The sequence below is a fragment of the Talpa europaea genome (genome assembly GCF_964194135.1).
Source record: "Talpa europaea genome assembly, chromosome: 2".
In the NCBI taxonomy this organism is placed as follows: domain Eukaryota; kingdom Metazoa; phylum Chordata; class Mammalia; order Eulipotyphla; family Talpidae; genus Talpa; species Talpa europaea.
The window spans coordinates 120,049,269-120,068,814 of record NC_140068.1 but is presented as its reverse complement, the minus strand read 5'-3'; the positions used below and the strand labels follow the sequence as shown (position 1 = coordinate 120,068,814).

The window sequence follows — 19,546 nt, the reverse complement described above, 5'->3', positions numbered from 1 at the left end:
TGATTTACCCATCCTACTTTGAATTAGCTTAAGGACTTTCAGAATATCCACCTTTAATATATTTTTTCCAAACACACACACACACCTTATGTCACTTACATTTAGAGTTATTACATCCTGGTTTTTAACCTCTGCATTGTAAGACATTGTAATAGCTGTTATATATCGTTTCTTTAGACTGGACAGCTTACACAAACACATCCTTTAGTTTTCTTTGAGATGACATTAAACTTTAGTTCCCTTACAATAAGGAGTAAAAAGTAGACCTAAAAGTTAAGTTTCCTTACAATAAGGAGTAAAATGTAAACGTGAAATTTCAGTTTCCTTAAGACAAGAGAGCACCTTATTTACAGACTGTGAGGACAAGAGAGGCAGCAGATTAAGATCTTTTGTCTTGTCTTTTAATCAATAAAGCATCCTACATAGCCTGCTAGTAAGACCAAAGTAATTTGATAGTTTTTCTTTTTTTCTTAAACCAACCAAACATACCTTAAGAGTGGAAGGCATGGCAGAAATTCCTACCTATAGGCCAGAGGAAGATATCAAGATGGAAAGAAGAAACCCAGTCCCCCAAGGCTAGGTGGTGGTGGACATACCAATGATCTCAGCACTGGAGCAAAGGTCCAGGCAGCTGCTAGCTGAGAACAATGGGGGATCCCACACATGTCAGCCAGGGTGGTGTTCCCCACCTTATTTTTCAGCATTTTTATCTTTTGCTTCAGCCAAAGCGAAGGTTTAGAGAATGGTGTTATAGCCGAGGGTTAGTTATGTGAGTATGTCAGGCTGAGTTAAGGTGTTTTAAGAGAGAACCCAGAGTAGAGTCCGCAGGAATGGAGGGAGCAGACCCAGCGTATGATAGGCTGGAAGAGAGCTTGAACCTGTCCTGGACAGATTACAGTGGGGGCAGCCACGGGCGTACCCCCACGGGGTGGGGAGTAGCCACGGGCATACTCCCCAGGGGAGTAGTCCTATTTTTGTGGGCGCCCCCACGCTGAGGAAGAACTCCCCAGGCCTTAGCATCCCCAGGCCGCGACTTACTATCTGTCCCTGCCATTCTCTCTTCTCTGGGTGGAAAGGAAGGCTGTCTCGGGCTCCTTTTTTATTTAGAAATGTTTTAAGAAAGATAGCTGGTACTTGGCATATGTATGGCTTATCTTAATACCAGTTAACAAGGAAACCTGTTGGCATTTAATAAGATGATTTTCAATGTAGGACCAGAGGCCTCTCTCTCACACTGTAGAATCTAAATTAGCTGACTGGGGCTGTCTTAGTCCCTCACGAGTCTTAAAGTTTAGGCACATATAACAAGATAGTTTAACCAAGGAGAGGAAATCTGGTCTCCAAAGCAAGGGAAGAAGACTATCAAGAGTACCTGTGATGTAGGAAGGCACCTAAAAGGCAAGGATTCAGAGAGGGGAAGCTCTGAGAAGGAGAGGTCTACCTGAGCAAGGAAAGGGCTGGATGGGTTGCTGGCTACTTATAGTTTGTTGACTTGTAGTTGATTGCGATGAAAAGGAAGCAGTGGAAGGTTGTAGTTCGAGTTAGGGAAGAGCAGTAAATAGGTTGTAAAGGAGTGGGACATGCGGGTGCTTATCACGAGTTCCTGCGTTGCTGCACCCTTTGTCTTGCAGTTGGCAGGACTAGAGCTAACCCTGGCGCACACCAACTTATCATTTTGTTACAGAGCAACCCCGATAAAAAAAGGCTTGCCTGTGTGTGGGTCCTCACCCACAGGCTTAAGAGACTTATTAATACTCAACTGCAGACACACACAAAATGTTAATAAAAGGTTTATTTACAAAAGAAAGGGAAAATGAAGAAATGAATAGCTCAGGGAGAAAATGAGGGAGAAAAATTCATGCGTCCTACCAGTTCCGCTGACCTGGAATCCCAATGGCACGCTGAGAGCTGGCGAAGAGCCAAGTGCTGTGAGGCCAAAAGAGCGACCCAAGGCCCACATGTCTGGTTTTATAACAAACCTGGCTGCTTAACTCCACCCTCAGGCCCAGCAACCCTCCCTTTGGTGATGATGGGATTTGTCATTCCCAATGTCTTGCTGGCTTTGGTCTGGAGTGGGGGTGGAGTCCACAAAGCCTGTATGGAGCTTGCTCAGGACTTCCTTTCCCCCTAACACTTTCACGGGAGTCTTCTAAAATGTGGCAGCCGGCCCTACTGGCCTCTTACATGGCTGACCTGTGCCCACTATTTTTTGCGGCGAGAGCAAGACCTGGTTTGAAGACAGAACTCAGGAGCCAGCTCTTTCCCCAAGGCAGAGAGGGAATGGCTGCTTGACTGAGATTGATAAGCAAGGCAGTGAGGCAAAGAGAAAGGCATGAGGCGTTCACCTGGTCAGACCAAGGGCAACTGGAAGGCTGTTCCCTCACATTTTAGGGCCCACCAAAGAGTAGCCTTCGCCTGAGCCCCTCAGTTCGTGTAGGACAGCCAAGCAGTAGCCGAACACCAGCTCCTCTCAGAGAAAGAGGTGGTGATAGTTGAGAGAATGAGGCAGAGAGGCATGAGGCGCTCACCTGGCTGGGCCAAGGGCAACTGGGAATTTTGGGAGCTGCTAAAGAGTAGCCTTGGCCTGGGCCCCTGAGTCCGTGTAGCACAGCCAAACTGTCGACGAATACCAGCTCCTCTCAGAAAAGGAGGTAGTAGCATGAATATAGAGAAAACTGGAGAAATCTCACAGATGCCATGAAAAACCAAACATTGGGTGCCAAAATGATGGGGTTTTTGGAGTTGCAGGGTCCTTGGGTTCACTCTGGGAAATGTTTAATTAGAAGAACGGGAGAAGCTCCCGTTTCAGCGGCACACAGCGAGTTTCCCATGCAAGTTTCTCCATGAGACAGAGACCATGGTTATATTTAAAGAACAGGTTTATTAGGGAAAGGGACAGGTTTTGCTAAGAGAGTCCTACATGGCTGCAGGTGGGTGGCCTTGAGGAGAGCTGCCTCCTCTGAGGGAGGTCAGTGAGAAGTCCCGGCAGGTACAGGCCATGGGGAACCAGAAAGCTGCTGCCCTAGAGAGGGAGAGAGTTGGTGAAAAGAGACACCTGCATAGTCACAGGTGGGCAGAGGGATTGCTGGCCCAAGCCTGTGCAGAGACTGCACTGATATAGCCCTCTTCTGTTTGGGGGGGGGGGGTCACTCCTTGTGAGCCGTCACGTCAGTTGGTTGCTGATTTTGGATAACCACGCAGCATCCAAGAGGGACGGGAGATTCCAGGATGGGGAGTGGAGATTCCAGGATGGGCGCAATCTCTATATCTTTCCCCTCAGGTCTGTGCTCCACTCCCTAGAGCATCTGATCCTGCTTGGGTCTCATGCCTTGTGATAAGGCCCTGGTGCCTAAGGGTCACGACCTCTACAGCTGGGTTAATGGTCATGCTATTTCCCTCTATCCCTACCTCCTTTTGAGTCAGGTTCTGGTCTTGAGGCACTTCCTTTCCAGTCTTTCTATTCTTGTCCTCCATCATTAAGGGTTTTTAAAGCCGAAAACCACACCTGGGAGTATGCAGTTCTACAGCAAGCGGGAGTACAAAAGCCAAACGGTGCTGTTATAAGCAGCAGAGCATTTCACCACATCCCATGTTTCAGGTACAAAGGGCACATACTTCTTATTTTTGACGGTGTAGGGTAAAGAAAATATCAGGCTTTTCTGCCCTTCCGCCATCAGGATAGATGATGGATCCTTGTCCTGAATGCATGCCTGATGGCGGGCACCTGGAGTAGGGTGTGGGCATAGCTAGATGGGATTCAGCTGAGCTAAGACTGTGCTTTTTAAGGGCGGCGTCACGGGGACACCAGCAGCAGCAGTAGAAGCCGAAGCAGAAGCTGAAAGAGAAGCGGAGAAGCAGCAGAACAAACGCCAGAGAGCCCAGATAGAGTGAAGACTTGCTGGGGGCTGGGAGGCCTGACAGCCTCCCAGCCCCCCAGCCAGCACCCCTGCCTGCCAATGCCTGGTGAACCCCAATAAAAAACCTGCAAAACTACTGAGGACTCTGACTCCTCCTTTACCCGGTCTGCATGGGATCAGAAAACCTGCACTGTGGCATTCCTGCCTTTACAGACGGGAACCCGGCCTCTATTGTTTTGGCCTGGAATTTCCCCACAGCCCTCTCTTGTCCTCCTGAGATAGCTCAAGCATAGGCCTTGCGTGGTCTGCTACATTTCACATTGCCCCCATTTCATATCACAAGGAGTGCCCCCTCCCAACAGAAGAAGACTATATCAGTGCAGTCTGCACAGACCCTGAGCAGCACTCCTCTGCCCACCTGTGACTGCACAGGTGCCTCTTCACCAACTCTCTCCCTCCGCAGGACAGCAGCTTCCTGCTGCCCGTGAGCCATACCATGCTGGTCTTCTCTTCACTGACCTCCCTCAGCGGAGGCAGCTCTCCTCAAGGCTGCTCACCTGCAAACATGCAGGCCTCTCTCAGCAAACCTATCCCTTGAGGGGCAGCTCCTCCTGCCTGCTTGTGTCTGTGCAAGTGTCTTTTACTGTTTTATCCCTTCCCTAACAAACCTGCCCTTTAAATATAACTAATGTCTCTGTCTCGTGGAGAAACCCACCTGGGGAACTTACCACGTGTCACTGAAACGGGAGCTCTGGTGAAACCTTTCCCAGAGTGAACCCAAGGACCCTGCACTCCAAACCCACTGACTCAGAAAACAACACTAAGGTAATGATACCAAACTTGCAGGTGTTCAGGCCTGGTCTCCCAGCCAGGAACGATCCCAGGCTGCAGGGGCAGCGCTGAGTCCCAGCCACTAGACCACCACGGGTTGGTGATACAGTAACAAATGACCTCTCTGTCAGATAAGAATTAACAAGCTTGTCTCCTCCCATCTCTTGCAATTTCCCCCCGTGTTCGGTGTCATTGGTGTCTTACGAAGCCACAACAGGAACTGCACTTGACGCTCAAGCAAGCAGGCAAGAAGAGGCAGATATGTTTAGAGAAAGAAAAACTTTATTGAGCAGAAAAGGAACAGAAATAAAGTGGGACTCCCAGGCCGGTGGAACCAGGCCAGGGAGGGGCAAGGAAGCCCAAGTGGAGTCGGGCTTCAGGGAATAGAGACCTTCATTCCTTGATTACTCTAAAGCTCCACCTGCCTCTTTGTGATTGGTTAGTGCTCGGTGTCTCACTCACTGCCTGAATGTCTCTGTGCCCAGAACTGAGTGTCTGTGTCCCAGTCCTTATCTTTTTTCTTTATTTCCTTGTCCAGCTATGTCCTGTTGGCCCTAGTCCTGGGGGTGTTTGATTATCCCCTTAGGAATAATCTCTGGAGCCTTCCTTAACTGCTGAAGTCCCCATCTACAATGTCCCTAAAACTACCCGATTACCCTAACTTGCCCTAGGACTCCTTCCCCCCTCTATGGATGGAGCCCCTAACTGCTGTTAGCACAAATGACATCCATCTGATCAATGACTTCTTCCTGCTGAACGTGGGTAACGTGGGGAGGCAGTCAGGGCTCCACTGCAGGGTGATAATCTAAGAGATCTCAGAAGGTGGAGGTTTCATAGTGGGTTCCATTGAAGGACCATATGGAGTTTGATGGCCTCCAGGTGGGAGATAATCCCAATGAGGGCATGGAGGATGCAGGGCCCAAGCAAGAGAAAAATGGAAAAAAAAAAAAAAAGTTTTAGTAAGAGAATTGAACAGGGGAACATCCAGGACAGCTGTTTTTTTTTTTTTTTTTTTTTTTTTTGTTTTTTAAGGCTTTAAGAGTAAGAAGGGCACAGACTGGTAAGCCCAGAACTCCATGGTGTTACATAATCACTGAGACTAGGGAATTCAGGGAGCATTGTTGGGCTTTGGCTTGAGGGGTGTTGTGGTTCCATCAGGAAGAGAGGCAGTTCCTTTAATTGCACCCTAAGAGGGGTGGCAAAGACACCTCACCCTGGCACTGTAGTGTCCCAAACACCTGGAGGGGTTGTAGCCAAAGTGGCAGCATCAGTGAGAATTAGGGCTTCCATGTTATTCCTGTCTTGTGTAGCAGCAGCTGGAGAGCCATCGTGGCTGTGGAGATTGTAAATCTTCTGTCTCGGTTTAAAGCCAAAAAACAATTATTTCTTATAAATGCAAACTTAAAACACATGTTTGTTGCGAACAAGCCGCAGCAGTCTGGATGTCAGGGGTTCCTGAAGGATGGGAAGGCGTCGGCGCAATCGTGAGGGAGGGGAAATGAGGAGACGCGGACACTTGATCAGGGTGCAGGCATCGTCCTGCTGAGGGTCTCAGCGGTACTTTATACATTTCAAGCAAACCGGGAGAGTGCACAAGTGTTACAGAGCAGCCCCGATATAAAACGGGTTGCCTGGCTGTGGGTCCTCACCCGCGCGCTTAAAAAGGGACTTATTAATACTCCACTACAGGCACACACAACAGGTTAATAAAAGGTTTATTTACAAGGGAAAGGGAATTGAGGAAACGTACAGCTCAGGGAGAAAATAGGGAAATAAAGTCTTTAATACGTCCTACCTGATCCGCCGACCTGGAAACCCAAAGGCACTCTCAGAGCTGGCCGCGCATTGCGAGCTGTCCGCGTGCTGCGAGCTGTCGGGGAGCCAAATAGGGGAATCCCCTAAAGCCCACGTGTCTGGTTTTATACCAAACCTGGCTGCTTAACCCCACCCTCAGGTTGGAGTAACCTTCCCTTTGGTGGTGATAAGATTTGGAGTTCCCAGTGTCTTTGGCTTTGGCCTGGGTGGGGGTGGAGTCCACAAAGCCTGTATGGAATTAGCTTTAGGACGGCCTTTCCCCCTAACATCTTCATTGTTGTTCAGCTCAAAGTATTTTTTAATTTCTTCTTTGATCTCCTCTTTAATCCAATGGTCTACCCATAGCGTGGGTTTCAATATCCATGAAGTGGGAGATTCCTTACTTTCTTTTCATGGTTTATTTCCAGTTTGATGCCTTTGTGATCAGAGAAGACAGTTGGAATGATTTTGATCTGAATGTATCTGTTAAAACATTAACATCATCTTGTGGCCCAAAGTATGATCGATTCTGGAGAATGATCCGAGCGCACTTGAGAAAAAAATATACTTGGATTTTCTTGGGTGCAGTGTCCTGTAAATGTCTGTTAAACCCATGAGGTCTAGATCTTTATTTGGGGCCTAGTGTCCTTGTTCATTTTTTGTCTCGTTGATCTGTCCATGGGTCAGAGTGCAGTGTTGAAATCTCCTAGTATATATGTATTTCCTCTAATGTCTGTTTTCAGAGCTCATAATAATTGTCTTATAGATGTTGGAGCTCCTTCATTTGGTGAGTGTACCTGTACCCCTATGTTTATTGCTGCACTATTTATAATAGGTAAGATTTGGAAACAACCCTAATGCCCAAAAACAGATGACTGGATCAAGAAGATGTGGTACATATACACAATGGAATACTATTTTCAGCAATCCAATAAGATAAACTCATGCCATTCACAGCAATATGGATGGAGCTAGGAGGGATTACACTCAGTCAAATAAGTCAGAAGGAAAAAGAAAACTATCACATGGTTTCACTTGCACGAAAAATACTGTGGAAACAAATAAGGAAAAAAATAATGACAATAAAAAACAAAACAAAAACAGTAATCTATAAATCAGAGACATTCTGCAGGGGAGGAGGAGGGAGTGGGGTCAAAACAAGGGCGGGAAGAGCCCAGGGGACTATGGTTATGGTGCACAGGTGAATTGCTGGTAGGAATTCTATGGGGACTACACCTAAGAAAGCAAACATTGTACAAAATGAACAGTGATGTAAAATATATATAAATAAATTATTAATAAAAAACATCATTAGGGTGGGGGTCTCCCTGGTGGCAAAAGAGTTAAAGTCTCAGAACTATCAAGCTATCACCAGCCACTGCAGCATGAGTTTAATCCCCAGACAGGGAGCTGACCTCATGGCGCAGCAGACCTCTCCTGTCTCACCTGCAGTTCCCCTCAGCAGTGTACTTCAGTAGATCTGCCTCTTCTCCTCACTGTGCCATGGGTGAATCCTCTCACTCCCACATCTCTGGCCTACACCCCACTTCTTGTGTGCATGAATAAATTAAAAAAAAAAAAAAAACACGAGGGTTGACTGTAGAGAGAAAAGTCTCAGGGTAGGCTGTGTGTGTAGAGACTCTCCAGTCTCTTTCTGAGGCAGGGAAGTTGTCCTTTCTTGCACCACTTTCTGACTGTTCACCTTAACCACAGGCCCAGGGCTCTGCTACTCCTGACCTCACTCATCATCTTGGAGGCCGTCCCGTATCCTAGACCTAAGTTAAGTCCTCAAGTCAGTAAAAACTGCTTATAGTTAAATTAATAAAAGTTCTCCATGCCTTCACAAATAAAAGCCAATTCAAAATTTAGTCGTTTAACTTAAAACATATTTGCCTTAAAGTTATGATGTTGGGAATTAGTACTTGATTCTGTGTTTCAATTGTTATAATTATCTTCTGCCAAAGACTTGCTCAAACTATTGTTTTGTACTTCCACATATCAAATTTTTAAATTTATTTTCATATATTGTGTTTCATTTTTGTGCAGCTTCTCCCCTCAGGTGTATTCCCCATAGCTCTCCCACCACCCTAGCACCTGGGAACACTCACCATGGCCGTGCGCTCTTCATCCCCTGCTTTGAATCCCCCTTTACTTCTCCCCACTGTGCCATGGGTGAATCCTCTCACTCCCACACTTCTGGCCTGCATTTCCCCTTTCCTTGTACATAAACATTTGATCAACCTTTTGTTGTGCCCACAGTTGAAGTCCCCTTTAAGCACACAGGTGAGGACCCACAGTCAGGTAACCCATTTTATTTTGGTGTTGCCCTGTAACACAGGCCTTGGCGGCTATGAAAAAAACACCAACCTAGTGGCAAAAGATGATTATAGACACCAGCAGATGATCCACCACTTCTGCTGCCAAAGGCACTGCTCATTTGAGGGGGAACCCAGGAATCTGCCCCTCAAAAGCCGGCAAGCATCAGGCCTTCTGTCCTACACTGGTTGTAGTCTCGGTCACAAGTCATACAATGCATCCACCCCCAAGATGCACTCACTCTTGGATTGGCGTTTCTATACTCTTTGGGGGTAATCACTCAATCCTTAGGGTTTCTGTCTGTGGTCATTCCAAGATTTGGCTTTCATAGCCACCAATGCGACACGCAGACCCCTGCACTCAGGCCAACCCTTTCCATATGCTGTAGGGTAAGTAAAGTATCAGGCTTTTCTGCCCTCCCACCATTAGGATTGATGGTGGATCCCTGCAGTCCTGAATGCATGCCTGATGGCAGACTCCTGGAGTAGGGTATGGGCATTTGTGGATGGGTATAACTGGGCTGAGAGACTGGGCATGTAAGGGCAACATCACGGGACACCAGAGGAACAGCAGAAGCAGAAGAGAGAAAAAAAGGCCATGAGAGAATGCCAGAGAGCACAGAAAGAGTAAAGGCCTACCAGCCTCCTGGGCCCCCAGCACCCCTGCCTGCCGTGTACCTAGTAAATCCCAATAAAAAGCCTACAAAAGCCACCGAGGGCTCCTAGGACTCCTCCTTCACCCGTCTGCTCGAATCATAGAGATCCTGCTCCATCCCTTGTTGCCGCTACAATTGGCATAAGTCGGCAGAATGATCTAAGCAGATGGGTGTAGAGCCCTCCAAAGACCTCAGGAGAGACTGAGGAGTAGCAGATCATGAGCCTGGGACAATGCTGGAGGCACCATTGGCAGCACAGGAGGTGACCAAAGTCTAGGAGCTTCCAGAAGAGCTAAAAATGCTGCAGGAGCACAGGAGGTAGACAAGGTCTGGGAGCTGCAGAACGAGACCTCGAGTAGAGGCAGAGACAGCCTACAAGGGCTGGCCCACAACTCCTGAGGCAGCAGAATCGTCAGGGAAGAAAGGACCACGATTCGGAGCTCGCCAGTGCTAATGCAGGGAGAGGCCAATGGACTTGGACTGACAATCCCGCCAGAAGGCGGAAGAGCTTTGGCAGATTGATATATGTTTATGGGACCCTGGGGGTGCAGGGTATTGTTTGTACACTGCAAGAGATGGGAATCTGGGGGTGGCCAGTGGGTCTTGGTGACAAAAAGCCAACTTAGAAAGGCAAAAGCTGGTGTTGAGACTGGGAATCCCTGAGCAGCTGTTAAGCAGCCTGAGTATGCTAAGGAAGGCCAGTGAGTCTCTTAAAATCACCTGTGGGTGATGCCCTGCTCACCGTTGAGTTAGGGTGAGGAGCTGAGGAATCTGTCCTCGGGGAACGGTTGGGGAACGTGGCTTGTGGTAAAGCCTAAGTCAAGGAGGAAACCCAAGAGAGGCTGCACATGGAGCTTGTATCCATGGATCCCCGACACATATGCACATGCAAAGGGTTGGCCTGAGTGCAGGCCTGCGTGTCACATTGGTGGCTATGAAAGCTGAGTGTTGGAGTGATCGCAGACAGAACCCTGAGGGTTGGGCGATCACCCCAAAGAGTACAGAATCTCCAGTCCAAGAGTGAGTGCATCCTGGAGGTGGATGTGGTGTGGCTTATGGCTGAGACCACAGAGAGAGAAGGCCAGGAAGCCTAATGGCTCCTGGCATGTGACGGCAGATGCTGGGGGTCGTTCCCCTTGCATGAGCAGTGCCTTTGGCAGAAGACATGGTGAATCATCTGCTGGTGCCAATAATCCTGTCTTTGGCCACTAGATTGGTGCCCTGCCTGGAATTATTTGTGTTCTGTTGTATTTTGTTATGTATTCAGTTACATTGTGATGTATTCTATTTACTTTTGTGGGCCATGGCTGCAGTGTTCATATTTGCCAAAAGAAATGTGTGAAAAGTGTGTATAAATTGTACAGACTGTCTGGCAGAAAACCCTAAGTGGATGGATTGTAGGGCAAATAAAGTATCAGGCTTTTCTGTCCTCCCACCATTAGAATTGATGATGGATCCCTGCTGTCCTGAATGCATGCCTGATGGCGGGCACCTGAAGTAGGGTGTTGGCATGTGTAGGTGGGTACACCTGGGCTGAGATACTGGGCATATAAGGGCGGCGTAACAGGATAACAGAGGAACAGCAGAAGCAGAAGAGAGAACAGGCCATGAGAAAACACCAGAGAGCCCAGAAAGAGTAAAGACTTGCTAGGGGCTGGGAGGCCTGCTAGCCTCTCGGCCCCCCGGCACCCCTGCCTGTTGTGTACCTGGTAAATCCCAATAAAAAGCCTGCAAAAGCCACCGAGGGCTCCTAAGATTCCTCCTTCACCTGTCTGCTCGACTCATAGAGATCCTGCTCCATCCCTTCCTGCCACTACACATGCACATGGGTTGGGGATCTGTGGATACAATCTCCACATGCGGCCGCTCTTAGCTCTCCTCTTTGGCTGTGGGCTCCACCACAAGCCATGTTCCCCACCTGTCCCCCAAGTATGGGTTCCTCAGCTCCTCACCCTCACTCAGCAATGAACAGGGCATCATCCACAAGTGATTTTAAGAGACTCACTGGCCTTTAGCACACTCAGGCTGCTTAACAGCTGCTCAGGGACTCCCAGTCTCAGCACCAGCTTTTGCCTTTCTAAGTTGGCTTTTTGATCCCTCCTCGGCCTGGCTGCAGAGAACTTGGCGAGGGCTTCCTCCCTCAGTCTCTTGGGCTCTTCTCATGCCTGTCCTTCCTCTACTCTGGTGTAGGGTAAGGAAAAATGTCAGGCTTTTCTGTCCTCCCGCCATCAGGATAGAGGATGGATCCTTGAGGTCCTGAATGCATACCTGATGGCGGGCACCTGGAATAGGTGTGGGCATAGGTAGATGGGATTCACCTGGGCTAAGACTGCTTTTAAGGGCAGCGTCATGGGGACGCCAGCAGCAGCAGAAGCTGAAAGAGAAGCCGAGAGAAGCAGAGAAGAAGCAGCAGAAACAGAGAACGCCAGAGAGCCCAGATAGAGTGAGGATTTGCTGGGGGCTGGGAGGACTGCCAGCCTCCCAGCCCCCCAGCACCCCTGCCTGCCATATGCCTGGTGAACCCAATAAAAGACCTGCAAAAACCCAATGAGGACTCTCTAGGACTCCTTCTTTACCCGGTCTTGATAGGGATCTTAGAAAACCTGCACTGTGTCCTTCCTGCCCTTACATCTGGCCTTTGCCTCTCTGGGCTGTGGCCCTAGGATTGCTGGGCAGTGCACAGGCTGCTATTGCCCACTGTAGGGTAAAGAAAATGTCAGGCTTTTCTGCCCTTCCGCCATCAGGATAGATGAAGGATCCTTGTCCTGAATGCATGCCTGATGGCGGGCACCTGGAATAGGGTGTGGGCATAGGTAGTTGGGATTCACCTGGGCTAAGACTGGGCTTTTAAGGGCGGCATTATGGGGACGCCAGCAGCAGCAGGAGCAGCAGTAGAAGCCGAACAGAAGCTGAAAGAGAAGCCGAGAAGCAGCAGAACGAACGCCAGAGAGCCCAGATAGAGTGAAGACTTACTGGGGGCTGGGAGGCCTGCCATCCTCCCAGCCCGCCAGCTAGCACCCCTGCCTGCCATATGCCTGGTGAACCCCAATAAAAGACCTGCAAAACCGCCGAGGACTCTGACTCCTCCTTTACCCGGTCTGCATGGGATCAGAAAACCTGCCCTGTACCTGTTCCTGACTTTACACCCACCAAGGCCTACTGGCACCCCCAGGTTCCCACCTCCTGGGGTGTACAAAAGATACCATCCTCCCCCAGGGTTCCCAAAGCTTAACATTAATCTGCCAAAGTTCCTCCACCTTCTGGCGGGATTGTCGGTCCAAGTCCATCCATTGTTCCTTGTGTCAGCACTGGCGAGCTCTGAATCGTGGTCCTTTCTTCCCCGACGATTCTGCTGCCTTAAGGGTCCTGGGCTGTTCTTCTCGGGCCGTCTCCTCCAGGCGCGGTCTCGTCCCACAGCTCCCGTACTCTGTCCACCTCCTGGGCTCCAGCAGCATCTTTAGCCCTTCCCACAGCTCCTAGACTCTGGCCACCACCTGTGCTGCCATGGCACATCCAGCGTTGTCACAGGCAAACAGTCTGCTCCTCCTTGGTCCCTCCTGAGGTCTTCAGGGCTCCACACCTGTCTGCATGGATCATCCTCTCAACTTACGCCAATTGTAGGGGCAGGATGGGCACTGAGCAGTTTATCTATGATCTGGCAGACAGGTAAAGTAGGAGTCCTAGAGCCCTCGGTAGCTTTCTCAGGCTTTTATTGAGCTTTACATGCAGTGTGGCAAACAGGTACACGGCAGGCAAGGAGGTCAGCGGGGGGGCGGCAGGAGGCCAGTAGGCCTCTGTAGGGTAAAGAAAAAATGTCTTTTCTGCCATCCAGCCATCAGGATAGATGATGGATCCTTGTGGTCCTGAATGCATGCCTGATGGCGGGCACCTGGTGTAGGGTGTGGTCATAGGTAGATGAGATCCACCTGGGCTAAGACTGTGCTTTTAAGGGCGGCGTCATGGGGACGCCAGCAGAAGCCAAGAACGAACAGAAGCCAAGCAGAAGCCAAGAGAAGGCCGGAGAGCCCATAGAGTGAAGACCTGCTGGGGCCTGGGAGGCCTGCCAGTCCCCCAGGCCCCCATTCCCCCTGCCTGTCGTGTACCTGGTAATCCCAATAAAAACCTGCAAAACCACTGAGGACTCTGAGTCCTCTTTTACCCGGTCTGCTGGATCAGAAAACCTGCACTGTGGTCCATTCCTGACCCTACAGCCTCCCAGGCACTGGTGAACCTTCACTCTTTCCTGGGCTCTCTGGCACTCTGTCTCTCCTTTTCTCTCTCAGGTTCTCCCTTGCCTCTGCTTCTCTGGGAGAATGTATCAGTACTGCAGCCATGGCCCACAGAAGTAAGCAACACAACTGAATATAACAATGTAACAAAATCCAGGTGTCTGGCATCAGGCATGCAATGCTAATGGAGGGAGGGTAGAAAAGCCTGAAAACCATTTATCCTACACCCCATTACTCATTAGTTCTGGGCCTCTTGCACTGGGATCCCTCCCCCTCTGAGCAGCACAGGCATTTTGAGATGTGACTGCAAATCACATGGGTCAGGATCCAATGAATACTGTAGCACCAGGAAGGCACAGAGCCGTGTTTCTATGACAGATGTGTGAAGGAGGAGTCTGGAGTCCTCGCTGGCTTCCTCAGGCTTTACTGATCTTTCTGCACCATTTGCAGTGAGGTGACCAGGTGCAGAGCTGGCAGGGGATCCCAGGGGCCAGGAGGCTGGCAGGCGTCCCAGCCTCAGGTGAATCTTTACTCTCTCTGGGCTCTCTGGCGTTCTCTTGCGGTCTCTCTGCTGCACTCTGCTGTACTCTGCTGCATGGTCCTCTGTGACTCCGCCTTTATAGGCTCAGTCTCCGCTCAGGTGTGCCCACTCACTCACCCCGCACAGCACTCCAGGGGTGGATCACAGATGCTAATGGCAGGAGGGAAGGAAAAAACCTCATCACTTCCATTCACCCTGCAATCCACCCCTCAGGGTTTTTCACCATACAACGTATGCAATAGTTTCCCTTGGCAAATATGAACACTGCAGCCATGACCCAAGAAAGTAAACAATACAAATGAACATAGCAATGCACCAAAATACAACAGAATGCAACTAAGCCCAGGCAGGGCACCAACCTTGGGGTAAAAAGACAAGATTATTGTCGTAGCAGATGATCCACCAATTCTGCTGCTGAAGGCGCTGCTTATGCGAGGGGGAACCACTCTTCACTCACAGCATCTGCCCTCACATTCCAGGAGCCGTCAGGCTTCCTGGCCTTCTCTGCTGTGGTTTCAGCCACAAGCCACACACACCACATCCACCCCCAGGATGCACTCATTCTGAAACGGGTGATACAATCTATACTCTTTTGGGGTACCACACAATCCCCAGGGGTACTCACTGCTGTCACTCCAACACTCAACCTTCTCAGCCACCAGAGTGACAGGCAGACCCCTGCACTCAGGCCACTCACATGGGCTACTCCGCATGCGGCCTCTCTCAGGTCCCCTCTTTGGTTGTCGTCACCACCACAAGCCACATTCCCCACACATCCCCCAAGGTCGGTGCCTCAGCTCCTCTCCCTTATTCAAAAACGAACAGGGCATCACCCACAGGTGGTTTTAACAGGCTCCCCTGACTTCTTTAGCGTCCTTTCAGCTACTAAACAACTATTCTGGGCTTCCTAATCTTAGCACCAGCTTTTGCCCTGTCTGAACTGGCTTTTGGATCCATCTCCTCTGCCTGGCTGCAGAGAACCTCACACAAGGCCCACTGGCCGTGCCACCAAGACCCACTGGCCATGCCTTGATTTTTATCTCCTGGGATGTACACAGAATCCCATCCACCCCCGGGGCCCATAGACATAACATCCACCTGCCAGTGTCCCCCAGCCTTCTGACGGGATTGTTAGTCCAAGTCCATCAGCTTTTCCCTGGCTTTGGCACAGGAAGAACACCAGATTATGAATCATGGTCCTCTTTCTTCCCTGATGACTCTGCTACCTCAGGGGTCGTGGGCTGGTCCTCGTGGGCTGTCTCTTCCTCCACTCAAGGTCTCATCCCGCAGCTCCTGGACCTCATCCACCTCCTGTGCTCCAGCAGCATCTTAGCTCTTCCCACAGCTCCAAAAGTTTGGTCACTTCCTATGCTGCCACGGTGCCTCCAGCGTTTTCACAGGCTCACGGTCTGCACCCCTCAGTCCCTCCCGAGGTCTCTGGAGGCGGCATACCCGTCTGCATCCCATCATCCTGCCGACTACACCACTGTAGCGCCAGCTAGACACGGAGCAGGTTTTCTAGGATCAAGACAGACGGAAAAAGGAGGGTCCTGGATCTATTGGTGGCTTTTTCAGCCTTTTAATGATCTTTCTACACTATTTGTAGTGAGGTGACCAGGGCAGAGTAGGCAGGGGCGTCTAGCGGCCAGGAGGCTGGCAGGCCACCTCACCCCAGTAAGTCTTTATTCTCTCTGGGCTCTCAGGTGTTCCCTTGCGGTCTCCTCACCGGTCTCTCCTGCATCCACTGCGGGGAATCCTCTGCAGCCCCGTCCTCTACCACCACCCTTATAGGCTCCGTCTCTGGCTCAGGTACACCCACTCATGCACGCCCACACCACGCTCCAGGTGCCGCCATCAGGCACGCATGTAAGACCACAGGGGTGGATCTTGGATGCTAATGGAGGGAGGTGGCAAAACATGATCATGCCCATTCACCCTCCAAAACCAGTATCATGCCAAAGAAAAAGATGTGCGTTCTCATACCAGAGGGGGCGCTGTGAGTCAAAATCTGAGAGAGGGAAAGTGCAAAAAAAAAACTCCCATCTTCCAAGTGCCATGGAAATGGCACTTGCACTTAAGGGCCGGGCCAGGGCCTCTCAACTGCAGGAAGAGACGGTGGCTAAGGTGTGTTTGTCTGCTCTTTGCTCAAACCATATTGGCTCTCAGCCTGAACTGAGATGTGTTCCCTAATAATGAAGCTGAGTTATGTCAGGACAGCTCACTGGTTCCACCCTGGCAAATCCAAGGGGCACTGCAGCCCCCCTGACATAATGGGAACCTGCCCACAGCCCGTGGTGTTGAGACAGTGCGGGCAGGTGAGCAGGGCTGGGCCTGGAGCACACACTGACCCTGACAGAGCTCATATTCAGGCCTCGTGATGCACCTGCTGATGGAAGGGTCTTTGGACTCTGGACACTGGATTTTGAAGGACACATTCTAAGTGAACCCCTTGATAAAGAAGGTTAAATGGGGGCTCCCTGGTGGTGCAAGGGGTTAAGCCTCAGCATTATGAAGCAATCCACAGAGACTGCAGCCACTGCAGAATGAGTTCGATCCTTGGCCAGGGAGCTAGCCACATGGCACAGCAGACCTCTCATGTTTTGCCCACTGCTCCCCTCAGCAGCAGGGAATACACTGAATACAATGTATTTCACTGTATGCAAATATACTGGGAAATACACTGAAATACACTGAAAATATACAGCGAAACACACTGAAATATTGTGTATTTCAGTAGCTCTGCCTGTTCTACTCCCCACTCTGTCTCTAGTGAATCCTCTCCCCCCCAACCTCTTGCCTACACCCCAGCTCTTGTATGCATAAATAAATCTTAAAAAAAAAAAACTATTCTTGGGCCTCCCCCGGTGGCGCAGGTGTTTGAGTGCCGCGCTGCTGTGAAACTGTCCGCAGCCTCTGCAGCGCTGGATCGAACCCCGGCCGGCCGGCGAGGATCCCATATGGCATGGCAGACCTCTCCTGTTGTGCCCGCTGCCCCCTCAGCAGTGTATTTTGTCAGTCTGCAGTTCTGTTCCCCACTCTGTCTCTGGTGAATCCTCTCACCCTCCTGTGCATCTGGCCTGTGCCCCGGTTCTTGTATAAATAAATACATAAATTAAAAAAAAACAAACTGCTCTTTCCCCATGACTCTTTTTTAAAAGATTTGTTTATTTATGGGCCTTCCTGGTGGCACAAGGGGTTAAACGCAGCACTGTGAAGCTATCCTCAGCCTCTGTAGCATGAGTTCAATCCCTTGCTGGCCACGGAACTGACACACATGGCGCAGCAGACCTCTCCTGTCTCGCCCGCTGCTCCCCTTAGCAGTGTATTTCAGTCAGTCTGCCTGTTCTGTTCCGCAATCTGGCTCTGGTATATTCTGGCCTGCATCTCTGGCCTGCACACCAGCTCTTGTATGCATAAATAAACAAATCTTTAGAAAAACATTACTTTTCCACAACAACACAAAAACAGACAATTATAAATCAGAGACATCCTGCAGGGGAGGAGGGAGAGGGATCAGAGGGAAGGAGGGAAGAGCACAGGGGACTGAGGTGATGGTGCACGAGTGCCTTGGGGAAGGAAATTCTATGGGGACTATACCTGGGCGGAGGGAAGCAAATATTGTTTTAAAATGAACAATGATGTAAAAAATAAAAATTAAATTAAAAAAACATTATTTTTATGAATTATTCACATCTAAGTAATGTACATATTTTTCTGAGACTTTTTAAATTATTATCGCTTATTTTAAACAGATTAATCTAAAGAGGCATTGGTTTTTAAGCAGCCCCACAGACTGTTTTAAATACCAAATGCAAAAAGTACTCTGCTATGCTATTTCTCAAAGATCTATAAAACAATGTATTAAATTTGAGAAGTCTTTAGAATTCTTTGTGTGCATTAAGTCTTTTCCTCACCCCTGCTTCTCCAGCCCTTCCCTGTCTCTCTCACCTCCCAGGCTTTCTCCTCCCCTTAGTCTCTACCACACCCTCACACCTGAATTTTGGCACTAGCTACACCCCCTCCCTGCCACCCAAGGACTGTTCTCTCCACTGGGGTCAGCATCCCTGCTAATGTGAGTCAGGACGTGCCATTGCCTCGCTTATAATGCTCCAGTGGCTCCATCTCACTCCTGGGGAGCCTCTAGCATTGTGAAGCACCTGCGCACAGGAATCTTGGGTTACTGAGGTCAAAGTTGCATCCCTAGAATAAAAAGTCATAAACAGTCATAAAAAGTGCATTGTAGGCATCAAATAGTTTTGAATGAATAAGCTATGATTTATTGAAAACTTTATTGCATTGCATAAAAATCATAAAGTGAACAACACCAAAAAAGGTTAGGAAAGATTTTTATCTCATGCAACCAGTACACAAATCGGCTCATAAGTTCATTCTGGTGGGAAAAATACCACCTGCTTGTCTGTTGTGCAGTTGCGCCTTTGTATGCGTCCATCACTGCATAACAAGTTGCCACAACTTTGTGGCTCAGAACAACAACCATTTATTTACTTGCAGTTCCTTAGTAAGAAATCCAGGTCTAGTGTGGGTGGGGTCTCTGCTCAGGTTTTCACAAAGTTGTGTTCTCATCTTGAGCTCAGGATCCTCCTCCAGGCTTATACAGAGATTATTGGGAGAATTCAGTTCTTGAGGTTGCAGGACTGCGGTCCCTGATTCCCTAACAGATGTCAGTACAGAGCTGAGGGAGGGCTGCTCCCAACTCCTGGTGTCCACAGCATTCTTTTTTGGGTTGACCCTTCATTCTCAAAGTCCACAATGAAGAAAATCCCACATTAAGTTCCTCTCACACTTTGAACCACTTTGCTCAGGAAAAACCCAGTCCTTTCAAGGGCTCACCTTGATACAGGGCAGCAGGGGGCACTAAAGCTGGCCAAGGACACTGCCCAAATAGTTTACGGTCACTGTCTGAGTTCTTCACCAACATGCACAATTGCAAGACTACTCGGGCTCAGAGAACAACAATAATGGGATTTATTTAACAAACCAGGGAAAAACAAAGAGTTACTGAGGCCAAAAATGGCTGTTTACCTCACCCAAAGCAGCGCCCAGTGTTTTTCAAAGCTAAGCAAAAGTAGGAAAAATGGCATCTTCCTGCCAATGAGGACAAGGAGTTCCTCTCCTGAACAATAGGCCATGTGTCCAAGGTGGTTTCTTCCTGCCTTTGCCGAGCATGCAGCATGTGGCAGGCAGACTATAGGCCAGGTTCCAACTCATGCACACAGCAGAAGACATGACAGTAGACTATCCTTGAGCTTCCAAGATGCCCCAATGAAGCACCAGACAAGTAACACTAAAGACAGCAGGTGCA

The 19,546-nt window shown here is 49.4% G+C and overlaps 1 pseudogene across 1 annotated transcript in view; it reads right to left on the bottom strand.

Moving 5' to 3' along the window:
* Positions 1-19,546, bottom strand: part of LOC311167578 (popy Class I histocompatibility antigen, A-1 alpha chain-like) — a 59,590-nt pseudogene that overhangs the window by 12,651 nt on the left and 27,393 nt on the right. The gene's annotated exons all lie outside the window — the stretch shown is intronic.